Source organism: Chlamydotis macqueenii, chromosome 5 (genome assembly GCF_036417535.1).
Source record: "Chlamydotis macqueenii isolate bChlMac1 chromosome 5, bChlMac1.mat, whole genome shotgun sequence".
Taxonomy (NCBI): domain Eukaryota; kingdom Metazoa; phylum Chordata; class Aves; order Otidiformes; family Otididae; genus Chlamydotis; species Chlamydotis macqueenii.
The window spans coordinates 31,474,972-31,488,152 of record NC_141560.1 but is presented as its reverse complement, the minus strand read 5'-3'; the positions used below and the strand labels follow the sequence as shown (position 1 = coordinate 31,488,152).

The 13,181-nt window shown below is 47.2% G+C and overlaps 1 long non-coding RNA gene across 4 annotated transcripts; it reads left to right on the top strand.

Moving 5' to 3' along the window:
* Positions 1 to 2,636: 2,636 nt before the first annotated feature.
* Positions 2,637 to 12,309, top strand: LOC147600536 (uncharacterized). Of its 4 annotated transcripts, XR_015258677.1 has the most exons (7): positions 2,637 to 2,834; positions 3,314 to 3,400; positions 7,463 to 7,515; positions 8,256 to 8,415; positions 8,857 to 8,901; positions 10,620 to 10,689; positions 11,595 to 12,309. It is a non-coding gene; the product is annotated as an uncharacterized LOC147600536 (long non-coding RNA). The 4 variants fall into 4 exon arrangements; XR_015258676.1 differs by lacking the exon at positions 8,256 to 8,415; XR_015258675.1 differs by lacking the exons at positions 8,256 to 8,415; positions 10,620 to 10,689.
* Positions 12,310 to 13,181: the final 872 nt, after the last annotated feature.

Below are 13,181 nucleotides of genomic sequence, written 5' to 3'. Positions count from 1 at the left end.
GCCGCAAGTCTTGAAAATAATGAGAAAACTTGTGCAAAAGGTTTAAGAACTAATTGGATCCCGCGGTGAGTCCGCAGAGGACAAGTTGTTCATTTGTTACGTTCATGTAGCCTCAACTGGGCTCTGCAGCAGTGCAATAAGACGGCGACTGCTCACAGTAGGCCCAATGAAAAATAATCTCTAGCTCGGAGATCCTATCGCACTTTAAAGAGCTAATCTTAGAAAGACAGAGAAAATAGAAAAAAAAATGCCGGGGGGTGAATAAAGAAGCAATATCTGAACTCTTACAAACAGAATATTTGTCGTGCTGAAAGAATAAGGAGAGTGAGGAGAAATCTTCCGAAAATAAGTAATAAATAAACAGATGCAAGCAGATCTGCAGGAAAGAGAGAGGAGTGAAAGGTTATGGATGAGAGATGGGACACCCAGCTCTGCACTATGTGGGGGAGAAGGAGAGAAATCTCTGATATTCTTGGCTTTCACTCTCACTTCTCCAATTCAAAATTAATCATCACTATGAGAAAAAGGTTGCTTTGTTTGGGGATGAAGAGATGATACCACCACTTGGAAGCGCCTGCCCTCCCCCATATTCTTCACTCTGTTGGCATTAAATGAAGCGATCACAAAAAAAAAAAAAAAAAAGCAAACTAAAAAACAAAACTCCTTGCAGCAAACCTGTGGGAAATACTAAAATGAAATAGGTGTGATTTAAACTCTTGAAGCCTCTAGGCCCCATCCTGTATACTTGTGCCTAAGCAAATTGAAAGAATGGCATCTGCTGCAGCTGACAAGGGAAATGATTTATTATTTACCACTTGCAATTGGTTGTATAGTGTAGGAAATCCAATAGCACATACTTAAAGTATTATTTAGTTCACAATGTAAAAAAATCTTCTGACAATGTAGTACAAGGAGGGAAAAGGCAAGTCAGGTTGGAGGAAAACACAATCTCACCATGTCAGAGTCTGGGGTTGGCTAATAAGCATTAATTAGATAAGCGTGATGCATAATAATTCCTGAAAAGGGTAGCCCCGATGTATGTCTCTGCAGACTTATTTTAAGCCAGCACTGGCTCTTCATGCACTCCTCTGGGTTCAGAGCAGCGAAGTGCTGCCTAAGTAGTTCAGGTGCCACAGACTTTTTCCTCTTTCTCCCGCGGCTGGGGGAAGGGATGGTTGTTGGGCTGGTAGTTTGGTCACGTTGCCATGCAAAATATTACCAGCTATGAGACTGTCTTTGTAAAGGAAAAAAAAGAAAAAAAAAAAAAGCTAAAGTTGTTATGGATTGTAGCATGACTGGCAAGGCCCCAAATATGCCTTTACCTTTGCTTGCTCCCCATGCAGAGAAACCCTTTTGTTCGGTGAGGATGTCTGCTAGGCCGATCTTTGCATAGATCCGTTCGGTAATGACTGCGAGGTGGTGGATTTCCTTCTTCTTCTTCTTTTTTTTTTTTTTTTTTTTTTAAAGCAGGCAATAATTCTGTTATCTGATACTTGTTTCCATGGTGGTTTATATATCAAATCCTGAAGCTAAGCTTTTAGGATTTTTTTTTTAAATATGCACGTTTCCCAAATGTTGCGGTATCTTAGTGTCGTTTCTTAGTGTTTCCTAATTTAGAGTGTTTATGGGGAACGGGTGGTCTTTATGGAATTAAGGAGCTATTGTTATTTTCCCAGTTGATGTTTGAGGTGATTAACTTTGCTCGCATAGATCGTAGGAGAAGAAATCTGCTCATCAAGAAACCTCCAATTACGATTTTAAGATTGCCTTCGCAAACGTGTTTGAGAGATAATAAACTGTAACACGAATCCACAATGGGATATTTAGCCAACCAGTTTTGGACGTATTTTAAATATTTTTCTTTTGTTTCAGTAAAATAGCATCCGTTATGTGGGATGTAGTCTTACAAAAGCGTTTAAAAGAAAGTGAGCAATAATATATTTTGCTTTAAATGGCATAAAACTACTGTTTAGGGGAGTGATTTTTTTTTTAATCCAATGCTTGGAAAAATAGTTTAATTAGGACGTCATTTTACTCTTCATAACGTTTTCTGATGATTATTAAGATATATGTCAGAAACTATGATTCAAGTGCACACCCCCTCACCATTTGCGTTCATATGAGGGCTCAATCACCACGGATTCACTATTCACTCAAGCAAAACTCCTACTGAACTCCGGTTGCGTTTTGACCGAACCACATCAGAGTTTTGCTTAAGAAAGAACATTGAACAAGACCCGCTGTTTTATAAGTGACCATATTCTTTAATTGTTCGTATTTTACCTTAGGATGGAAAAAAAAAAAGGTCTATCTGTAGACAGTCACGGCTATGTGCTTAATTGTGTAATTGCGAATAATGCACGCCCAAGAAAGACAGTATGTGCTCATACGAATTACACGACTACAAATTCGAAGGGCAATAAATTTATATACCTACATGTAGAGACATACAACCCTACAGAGGGGTCCATCCACGCACCCCTGTGTGTAGCAGCTTCTCGGCAGTTTTGTGCACGGAAATGTTGTTTTGAATACCGCCCCCACACCCCCCCCCCCCCCGCTCCCCGCCCCATAGTGAAGGTGCCTGGGTAAACGGGTCAAAAAATGGTGGAGAACTGGGTTAGGAAGAGGTGAAGGTGAAGATCATTAGAGGTTTTAGGGCTGGCTGTGGCTGTTTTGCTGGGTTTGTGTGACTGTGCCCAGAGGGCGGAGTTCCTGCACATTCCTACCTCACCGGAGAACCTGCCCTCAACTCCACTGCAGCTACTCCAGAGAGATGGGACCCTCCAGAAGAAACCTGCCCAGCAATCCCAGCAAGCCTTCCCGCCAGAAGGGTAGGTGCACTTCCAGAAAACCTTCCCTACTCCTTCTCCCGACAGGCGGATCCATGTGATAGGAATGAACAGAGACGACAGACTTCTGTCTAAACGCACTTTCCCTGTGCCCCCTGATAAGCAGATCGCCCGTGCAACCGAGGCACAGTTTCAAAGCACTAGTTACACCAAAACTGCGTGTGCCTAATGTTGGGATTTTTTTTCTCTCTCTCTCTTTTTTTTTTTTTTTTTTTTTTTTTTTGTCTCTTCCCCAAAGTGTTTCCTCCCCCGGCCTCCCCCCTCCCCCTCGGGCTCTTTCGTTTCAATCGGTAAGTTGGAAGTTTCTTCGCCGGTTTAGCTGTTCTCATGAGAACTGCTGTAGACAAATCCGTATCTGTAGACAAATATGTATATATATATATTTAGCTTGCTTTGTTAACCTGCTCTTTGTTTGCCAGAGAAAGTCACACGGGTGCAATGTTGTGTTTGCCTTTTTTAAGCTGCCTCTTAAAGAGGAGAAACGGCCTCTACCTGCAAGAAAGGCGCACGATGGCACTTTGGGGATGGGAATCCTCCGCCGGCACCGGGTGAGTCCGGATTTTCCTCCTCTTTTACACTCAGGAATCAGGTAGTTACACTTGTGATTTCCGTCCACTGGTGTCAGGATGGGAGGGAGCGCGGTTCCCGCAGATCCTTGAGCCTGCCTTGCCTTTTTGGTCACGGTTGAGCGTAGATAGGTTATGGGGGCCAAGCAAAATTCCCCATCACCGCTCCTTGCGGAATGAAATTTGCTCCTCGTTCAGTCTCCGCGGAGTGAAAGACAATCTTAGTACGGCGAGTTAGAGGCGGGTTCCGTAATGAATTATTTCTAAAAAAACCCAGCCTGTCATTAGAGAAAAAGTTATGGGCTTCTCGCACTTTTCGGGGGTTGTGTAAAGAGTGATAATATTCCTAAATTCTCAGGAAAGTGACTAAATGCCAAATAATAATTTAAAAAAAAATTCCTGGGAGGGCAAGGAGAGAGAGACTTTATGAAGAGCCGTACCTCTAAAACCGGGTTTTGCTCCGAGTACTCCGGAGGAGCAAATGCACCCTGCCTCACTCTTCTGACCACCGGCCCCATCACGGGCAAGGATCATGTTCGTCGGAGAGCTCCAAGCGCTCCCTTTGTCTTTCCGCTCCCCAAATTCCGCCACCGCGTTCGGGATTTACGGAGATTTGCGTGCCGCAAACAGAAATCGAGGGATAGGGCGGAAGTTTAAGCCTCTGATGTGCTCATTTTGCTCATTCTTGGAGGGGAGGTGGGGGGGGAATTGGGGAGGGGGGGGGCAGGCGTGTGGGTGCGTGGGCAGGACCCCGGGACGGGGGCCTCTGTAGACCGATGTGTTCTTGTTTTGTTGTCGGGACGTGGCGGGGGGGAAAGAGCAGCGGCTAGCGTCCCACCCGATGGGTGACTATAACCCCGCTGCTCCCGCCGATCCTGACCTGGTGAAAACAATTAATCTTTTCACGCGCGACGAATTAAGTTTTCCGTGGTGCTGTGAGCTGGGACACTTCAGCGCGGGGGAGGGGAGTGGTACTGAGCGGAGCTGCCGCCTCCCGCGCACCGCGGGGAAGGGCCGCGGTTGCGGAGAAGCGTTCACTCTCACACGCACCGCACACGCCTGCGCTCACTGCGGACAGCACCGCCGGCCTGCTCTCTGCCCGGGGACGCCCCATGGGTCCCGCGGGGCACGAGTAGAGCTCCGCACGCCCTGCTGCTGCAGAGCGGGCCAGCCACCCCACGCGTGTTTGCGGGAACAGCGGAGGGAATCCGGAGCTTGCCAGACGCCGGCGGCCGCAGGGCTCGCCGCGCCGGAAGCCGTCGTGCCTGGACACGCGTGTCCGCGGGGCTAGGCGGGGGGCCGGCCCGGGCCGGGCCGGGCCGGGGGGACGCTGCGCGGTGGCGGTGCGCTTGCGGCGGGCTGGGGGCGCTCTTGGCTCGCGGGAGAGCGGGCGGGACCGGCGCTGCGGGGGAACAGGCCCGCAGAGCCCGGCCGCCTTCTGCTGAAGAGCCGGTGCTGGCTCGGGGCCTCTTTACCCGCCCCGGAGCTCACCTGCCAGCAGATAAAACTGCGGCTCGCAGGCCACAGGCGTGTTTGGAGGGCTCGGCTCCGTGCCCCCCCGCCCCCACCTCCCCACTTCAGAAAGGAGGGAAAATTCGCGACGTCCTCCTCCCTCCAGGCTTTAGTTTGCGTCTCGGCAGCCCCCGGGAGACGCGCTGTCCTGGGAGAGACGCGTTTGGAGTAAAAGTCCTCTTCCTGCGAACTGGTCCAGGACGCTCCCACCCGGGAACGGTATTGCAAAACCCACGTCCCCCTTCACTGGGGCCAAATAAACCCGCGAAAACTCAAAAAACAAAACCAAAGGGAATAAAACAAACCGCCAAAATAAACAAATAACCAAAGCAACTACCAGCAACTTCCCCCCTCCCCGCCCCCCACCTTCTTTATACCATGTAACAGAATACAGCGTCAGGCTAGCGAATTAGACTTAAAGCGAGCGGATTTACTATTCTCAATCAGGGAAATGAATGCAAAGACCGTTTCAAAGAATTATCTCTAGGGAGTCCTCAAAGTGTATTTGGGGTTATCCGTGATTTGAGAGGAAAGACTAAACGGGAGGGAGTCTGAGAAAAGCCTGCCATTGTCACCCTACCCTAAGGTGAGTAAAGCATCCCTGTAAAGTTAGCTGCAAAGAACTGCTTAACCTAAGACCGCGAGGTGAAAGCTCTCCTCTCCCGGAGCCGCCCTGCCAGGGATCCTGAATTTCCAGCTACAAAGGCGGCACGAAGCCCGGGCTCTCTTGGGGGTTTTGGGGTGGTTTTAATTTTTTTTAATTTTTTTTTTTCCCTCGCGGCGGGGAATTCAGAGCGGTTTACAATTCATTCCACAGGGGCATCTTTTACAGGGAGGCAGGAACATGTGAAAGAAGCCTTTCCCCTTTGGGGCGCTCCCGGGCCGCGGAGGGCTGGGGTCTGTGGGGGACACTTCGCCGTGTTCCCCAGTAACTTCTAGGCCCTCCGAGCTCAATCCTCGCCCTACCCTCTTCGTTTGTGGAAGGAAAATAACTCGCAGCCCGCCCCCCCAGCACTCCCCCCCACCATCCCCACCCCCCTTGCCTGGTTTCCACCCAGAAATGATCTGATCGTGAATATTTGAGATTAGGTAGTCTGATAAATTAATCATATCCAAGAGGAGACAGGTATGTGCCAAAAAGTCTGGCTGTAGAGTAAAAAAAAAAAAAAAAAGGAATTATTTCTCAGGTTTGGAAGACAGTTTTTAAAAAGAGAAAGAAAGAAAAAAGGTTGCATTCTCGTAAAAATAAGCAAAAGCTCATTGTGAAGCAGTGGATGTCCCAAAAAGCTGCAATACTTTTGAGAATTAAAGACGGGTAATATTCACCAGTCACCAGACTGTTCTTTTGAAACAAAAATCTCGGTGATGCTATTCTAGAATTGCATTTTCCCGTGTTTTATGCTCCATGCACACCCAATCACACTCACGTCCCCACACAAGTGTGTTTCCAAACGGGGATGACGGCTTCGACAAGATTTTTCACTAAATCTCGACTGAAACAAAGCTGGGACAGATTACTAGAGTGGTCTACGGAGGGATTTGGTTAAGGTTCTATATTTGTCATGCCATGGCTTATAGGTGACTTTAAAACCCGTTCGTGATGAGAAATTATCCTTTTAGATTTCTGAGCTGTGCTTCTGATGGCAAGCGCATTTGGAGGAGAGAATCGCAGTGGTACAAAGCGGCAAGAGTATTTTTATTAGCGTAGAGTGTGCCCACACTCGTACGGGTCTGTGAGAAAACAGATGAGAACTACGCCAATAAAAATCGCATCATTGTTTTATCAAGGAACTTTTCCCACTGTATCTACAGCTCTCTAACTATATATACATATATATATATACACACATTTATACATACATGTCTGCGTGTATATGCACGTACAAATTTGCCTGATCTTTTCCGAATGCGCAAGTGTCCTCCAGCGTTCATCAGAAAAGGCAGCACTGCGTGTTCCTTTTCATGCTTGTTGTTTATTCTGTTTGGGCAAAGTTGTTTGTTTTTCTGTGATGCGTAAGTTGCCTTTGGTTATGTCATCGCTATCATTTGCATTTAGACGGAAGGGTATGACTTATTAGCTCTATTTTTATTATTAAATCAGTGAAGGTAGAAGTACTAATAATTAAATACAGATCTCTGATTGCAGCTTGGAACAGCAAAATCGATTGTCTCTTCATCAATAAGACAAGTGTTGAGTAGCTTGCTATTGATGAGTATGTTTATTTATGCAGAACTTTAGATATTTGCTTACATATTTCAGGTTCTTTGTCTGCTAATTATTATACCAGATTGGTTTGAAAGAAAGAGCTTAGACTGGCAAACACACTTGACAGATCCATTCTTAGCTAACCTGATAGTGGATTATTGCAATCCAATAAGTTTAACAAATTACTTATACGTGCTTGCCTTTCGAGCAATTAGGAAACCGTTTCAGATTAAAATCCCTCGTTGCATTCGGGGTCGGTTCATTTAAATAAAGGGGTATTCTATTTAGATTTTTTCCCAATGAAAAATTATTTTCTGAATCCTCAGAAGCTGAACGGCAGTCGATGTGTGCTTCGCCTTCCAGGCCCTGGGCTTCCTTTGTAAGTGTAAAACACCTTCCCAGCGATAGTGGCCCCTGGGGTTTTCTCATAGATGGAACTTAAGAACCGGAGGTAATCTGAATACAGAAATCAGAAATCGATAGATTAAAAGAAAAAAAAAAAAAAGAAAAGCACTGTTTTTCGAATATCGGAGTGGTCCAGATCCGGGAATGTTTTAACTTGCATTTTGGCTTAGTGATTTAATCACTTCGAAAGGAATCCCCCCAGACTCTCTGCTGAACGGTGTGGTTTCCAGCCACCCCTCGCAGGACCGCAGAAGGCTGACATTTTGCTCTATTTTTCAGCACATTTTTTGTTTATTTGTTTGTTTGTTTAGCTCCCGTCCGCCCCCCGACACTGTCATTTTCTTTTGCGGCGTTCCGGGGAGGGCTCCGTTTTATCATTATTTTTTGCTTCTCCACTTCCACCGCGCTGGTACCGGCACCTCGGCGGCGGAGGGCGAGCTGGGTGCGGGACGGTGGCAGGCGCCGGTATGACAGCCGGGTGAGGGGAAGGAAGGCCCGGCTTCCCACGGCTCCCCACTGCCCACGCCGCCCGGGGAGAGGAGCCGCGGGAACCCGAGCTACAGGTTGGGACTCCAGGATCGGAGCCGCCCGCGGAGCGGAGCGAGCATCAGCCCCTTCTCCGCGCTCCCCACCGCTTCCCTCCCTTCGGCTTTCGGCAAGTTTTGCGGGAGGGCAGATATATATGTATATATTTCTTCCTTCTTTTACCTTCAGCAACTGCTGCTTTACAACCTGTAGAGATCATCCGGGCTGGTATCAGATGATGGCAGAGATATGCAACCTCTCCCCGCGGCCCGCGGTGTGGCTGGCCGTGCGCGCTTGAGCCCCAGAGCGCGAAGTCTTTCCTGTGAATGAACGAGAAAACACTCGACAGGTCGTGAATAATCGTTTTAATGAGTGTGTAAAAGCGTGCGACGGGGTGCACGGAGCTGTCGGGTTAAACAAACAACTTGTACCCTGACGAAATCCGATTGTTAAAGTGCAAAGTGGTGTCAGTCCAATTTCCATCCCAGTTCTAAAAACCACAGATCTAAGTCGCGGGAGTCCAATTTTCCCCATTAAGAAAAATAACAATATTTTCTGAACGTAAGTGCGATCGTCCCTCATGTTAGAATTTGCCTAAAAAAAATACCAGTTGCGTATCCCAGAGGTACCGCAGTTCTTTCTAATATTTTAAAGTATTTTTTTAAAACCTCAGTTTAAGAGCGTGTATTTGACATTTTCCTAGATATTATCAGATCAATGCGGTAAATATTGTCCTTTTTTTGTGTGTGTTCTCCCCCCCCCTTCCGCGTATTTTTTTTTTTTTTCACAGATCACTGGAGGCAAACATCGAATTAATTGGATCTCAATGACTGAGGTTGGTAACTTTGTACTGAACTAAGGTTATCTCTGTCATAGCGTCCAGGTGTTTATAAGACATTTCAGGCGTTTCTAGAAAAGGTAAAACCAGACAACACGTATAATAAAATTAAAAGAGAGTTACAACATTGTATACTCAAAATCCAAGTTATCTTACTCCTATGTAGGGAGGTAACACTCTGTGAGTCTGTAGCACTCTATACAGGGACTATAAATCCAGGAGAAAAGTTTTGGAGGTTTGCTTTTTAAATTTCATTTAATTTTATTTTATTTTTAAGAAAGCTTGTCATCAGAATAGCCAGGTTTGTTTCCTTTACAACTAGAGGGCCTTGCACTATTTCGAAAATGCAAACCGCACTCCTTTAAGTCCACTGCTTATTTTTTAGTGTTAGTGATGACGCATCTTACTGATGTTTATTGTTGCTAAAGATTTCCAAACCAACTGCAGGTCTCATTCTCTCTGCGAAAAGTCATTTTCAGACGTGTCCTCCCTTTCTTTGAAAATACCGGTTTGAGCAAAGCCAGGCAAGGCAACCCCATCTGGAAACCAATGCTTTTTAAAATTTCTCCACTCTTCCGTTTAATACTCGAATTTTCAAAAGCACTAAGGCATTGGAAAATAAACGGCGTGCCATAACGTATTGCTAGGCTGTAGACATAACGGGGACCCGATGCAGTTTCCAGCGATATGAATGGGAAATTTACTTTTGATACTGGTGGAAGTCGAATCTGGCCATTCACGAACCGGATAGGGGTATCCAGATGGCTTTGGTCTCAAGCGTTTGTAGCATTTGGAGTTAAAAAACATTTTTTTTTTTCATTAAGGCAATTTTGTGTTATGCTTTAGAAGCGATGTAGGCATTGAGAATGGATGTCGCTGATTTTCGTGTCCCTCAGCACGGCAGAATCGCCTTCGAACACCTTCCTCTGGTGTTAGAGAGAAAAGAGAGAGAGAGAGAAGGAAAGAGAGGGAGATAGGGAGAAGGGAAGGGGGAAAAAAAAAAGATAGCTCAGCCCCTCTGGATTTGGTAGCCGATCTATAACTAATGAGCCATATGATCATATAACAGTATTTAACAAGCATCTGACAAATGTTCAGGCCATTTTCAAACACGGCTTTGTTCAGACTGTACGACTTGAACCACGTCCTTGCCCGGACCGGTCTGAACACTGCAGACTGTCAAAACCGAAACGTTATTCCCACTGTTTTCCTTAATTCCCGGCGGGCGGAAAAAAAAAAAAAAAAAAAGGGGACAGAGGCTCAGGCCCACGGAGGAGAGGCAGAGGAGGATGAAAGACAAAGCGCAAGGACATGTGCCTCCCAAGCACCGCAGGACAGGAGGCTGCATCCTGAGAGCTAGGAAACGCTCCTCATCCCAATGAAAGACTAATGCCCTCCTCCTGCAACTGCAATTTCCTCTGCAACAAAAACGTGCGTAAAATGGGCACGGTGGATAGCAAAGACCTATCGGTCTCCTGCTGTAGTTCTGCTAATAAATAAACTTCTAAATGTTTAAAACACTCTATCTGTCACATTCACAAGATAGGTACTGTAAATTCCTGTTGCAAATATACAAACAGAGATCCAAGAGGTTGCCTCTGTTTTTGTATCTCTCTCTCACAAGAAATGCACTATCAAAACATTAATTATATTTGAAAGGGAGCAGATTATTTGTTTGAGAAAGAATTACATTCTTGAATTTATATTCCACGCAGATCTCTCCTCCTGTCTGCTGAGAGGGTTGAACTGTAAATCTGTCTCAAATGATGTACCCCTAAAATGTAGGTAGGTTTGTCACATTAGAGTAGTAGAGAGATGGGAGATAATCTGTAGGTGCTTTTAGACACCTCTGTGGGATGGGTCGTTAGGGAATGTCGAAATCAATACGAAATTGCAAATCTAACATGTGAAGAACATACACCCTTATTCTTTGACAATGGAAATGCAAACACACGTAGACACGCGGAGAGTGGAACCCAGTTAGTTATTAAACACTGTGACTCACGGGAGTTTGAGCCTGCAGTTCCTGGTTTTTTTTTTTGTTTGTTTGTTTTGTTTGTTTTGAGTTGTTTTTTTTAAGTGCTACATGCACATCTTGCGGTAGCCAGTAGTTGAAAAGCTACGAACCGCGTGAGTCATAAGCCATCACTTAAATATTGTACCTTATTTCCTGCTTGTAAGAAAACTAATAAAAGGGTTAGACAGATGCCCTCGTACCTCTACCTTTCTTGTGAGAAAAATGGCCTTCTCCTAGGGCTTTATTAGGAGCTCCTAAAAATTATCCTTAGCGTCTCTTTTTTCCACTTTCTGCCAAGCAGGCGGTCACTATTTGCTAGCCCACCTTCAGACGCCGTGAACTATCTGGGCAGCATCCCTCTCCATCATTGCAAGCATTTTGGCAGGGACAGATTTGAACAGCCTGGTCAGAAATGTGTCTGGGTTTATCGCGTCATACTTGGGGAAATTCGTCACTAAATAGGCACCCTTAGCTCGGGACCCGGGGAAGCTGCCTCAGCACCGGCTTCTGCAGAAGTGGGCCCTTTTCTCTTATTCCTGTTTCTTGAACCCTGGGAATACCAAGCCATGGGGCCTGAAGGGCGGTCGCGGGGAGGAGGGGGGGTTGGGATGTTGGTGGGGGGCGGGCTTTCTTGCCTGCGACTGTGCCTGGGATGTGCTCTCTCCCTGATTAGGTATCTGTAGAGGAAGAAGGTGACGTGAGGAGAAACGCCTGACAGCCGAAGTGAGGGGAACCGTTCAGGAGAAGGATCCGCGATGAACGAGGTCTGCGTGGTCATCACGCAAAAGCAACGCAGGACAGTGTGCTAGCACCAAATCCCAGAGTTTTGTTCGCTAGAACCAAAAAGAAAAAGGGAGCGGTGTGTGTGTGTGTGTGTGAGCCAGTGGGGGTTGGGAGGGAGAGACTGGAGAAGTTAGTGGCTGTCTGGAGTGTAAACACGACTCCATCATCTCCCTGGAGGAAGCGGAGGCTGCGGTTGTCGCACACGCTGAAGCCCGGACGGGAGGCAGATGCGGCACCAGACCGCTCTGAGAGGCCGCCGTGAGATCCGGATCCGAGATCACTCGGAGGACAGTGCAGAGGAATCAGTCCTAAAACCTCCCAGGCATATGTACAAGGTTAAGCCAGGCTCTGTGATAATTGTTATACAACCATGGGGAACAAGACCTGCCCCGGGGTAGGAGATGGGGTGGGGGCGGCCAAGTGACGTAGAAAAAATCCCATTAAAATTGCAAACATTATTTAATTCCTCGAGTAACTCCACGCAGATCTCAGGCTTCTTCCTCGGCCTTGGCGGGGAAGGCTGCAGTGGCCGAGCCTGTAACTTCTTGCATTGTTTCTGACCGCGCACTGTACTGCCATCATGCCAATAAACGCTTTAAACGCGACTTTACTTGCTGCCGGCGGATGCTCCAAGCCTCTCAGGCCCGGACTAAAGGAGCTCTGTCCCGGCCCGGGACTGCGGCGTGGCTCCTTGCCTTCGGGTGCACTTCGTGCTCTGGGAAAACGTGGGTACATGGGTGGGGGGCTGTGTGCAGCGGCCGCTGGGTTTTCCTCCCTTGGAGGGGCCAGCCTTGGCTTGCAAGGGGTCGCAGAGGCAAGGTCTCTCTCCGTTTCAGCGGAGTCAGGATTGCTGGAGACACCCCACGGGAATTTTTTCCCGGCTTAGTGGCTGCCTACGAAGAGAAGCAGCTCTCTCAGGGACGAATTCCCCAGTGTGAAGCCTGGCCCCGTATCGCTCACCCCGTCCAACAAATGCCAGCACATGGATGCAATTAAACGTCGGCGGTCCTCCGCGGCCGGACACCGATACAGGGCGGGCGAGGGCTGGCTGTTATCCAGCGCCCTGCGGTCTGGGATTCACGCCCGGCAGATGCCTCAGGGAGGAGAAACGAAACCTGGGTGCTCCCACGGCAAGGGAAGCACGGCAGGAGCCCAAAAGTTCTGGAGAGAAAAGGCCAGAAAGAGAGAAAAAGGAGGAAAGTTCAACACAGGTGTTGGGAGCATTCAGATCTCTGTGTAATATTGTTAATAATCATAAAATCCCAGCAAAACAACGGCTCTCTTATAAAGGAAATCTGAGGAGCGCAAGGAGCTAAGTGGAAGCTCTGTTTCCAAGGCAAGGCAGGATTAGTTCACCGCACATAATAGCCAGTGTCTAGGAATCGCAAATGAACATCACCATCAGAGCCGGAGTTACCCTCCTTAAATTAATATCGAGCTGCCTTCTCTGCCCAAAGTGCAAATAGAAGACATCCCT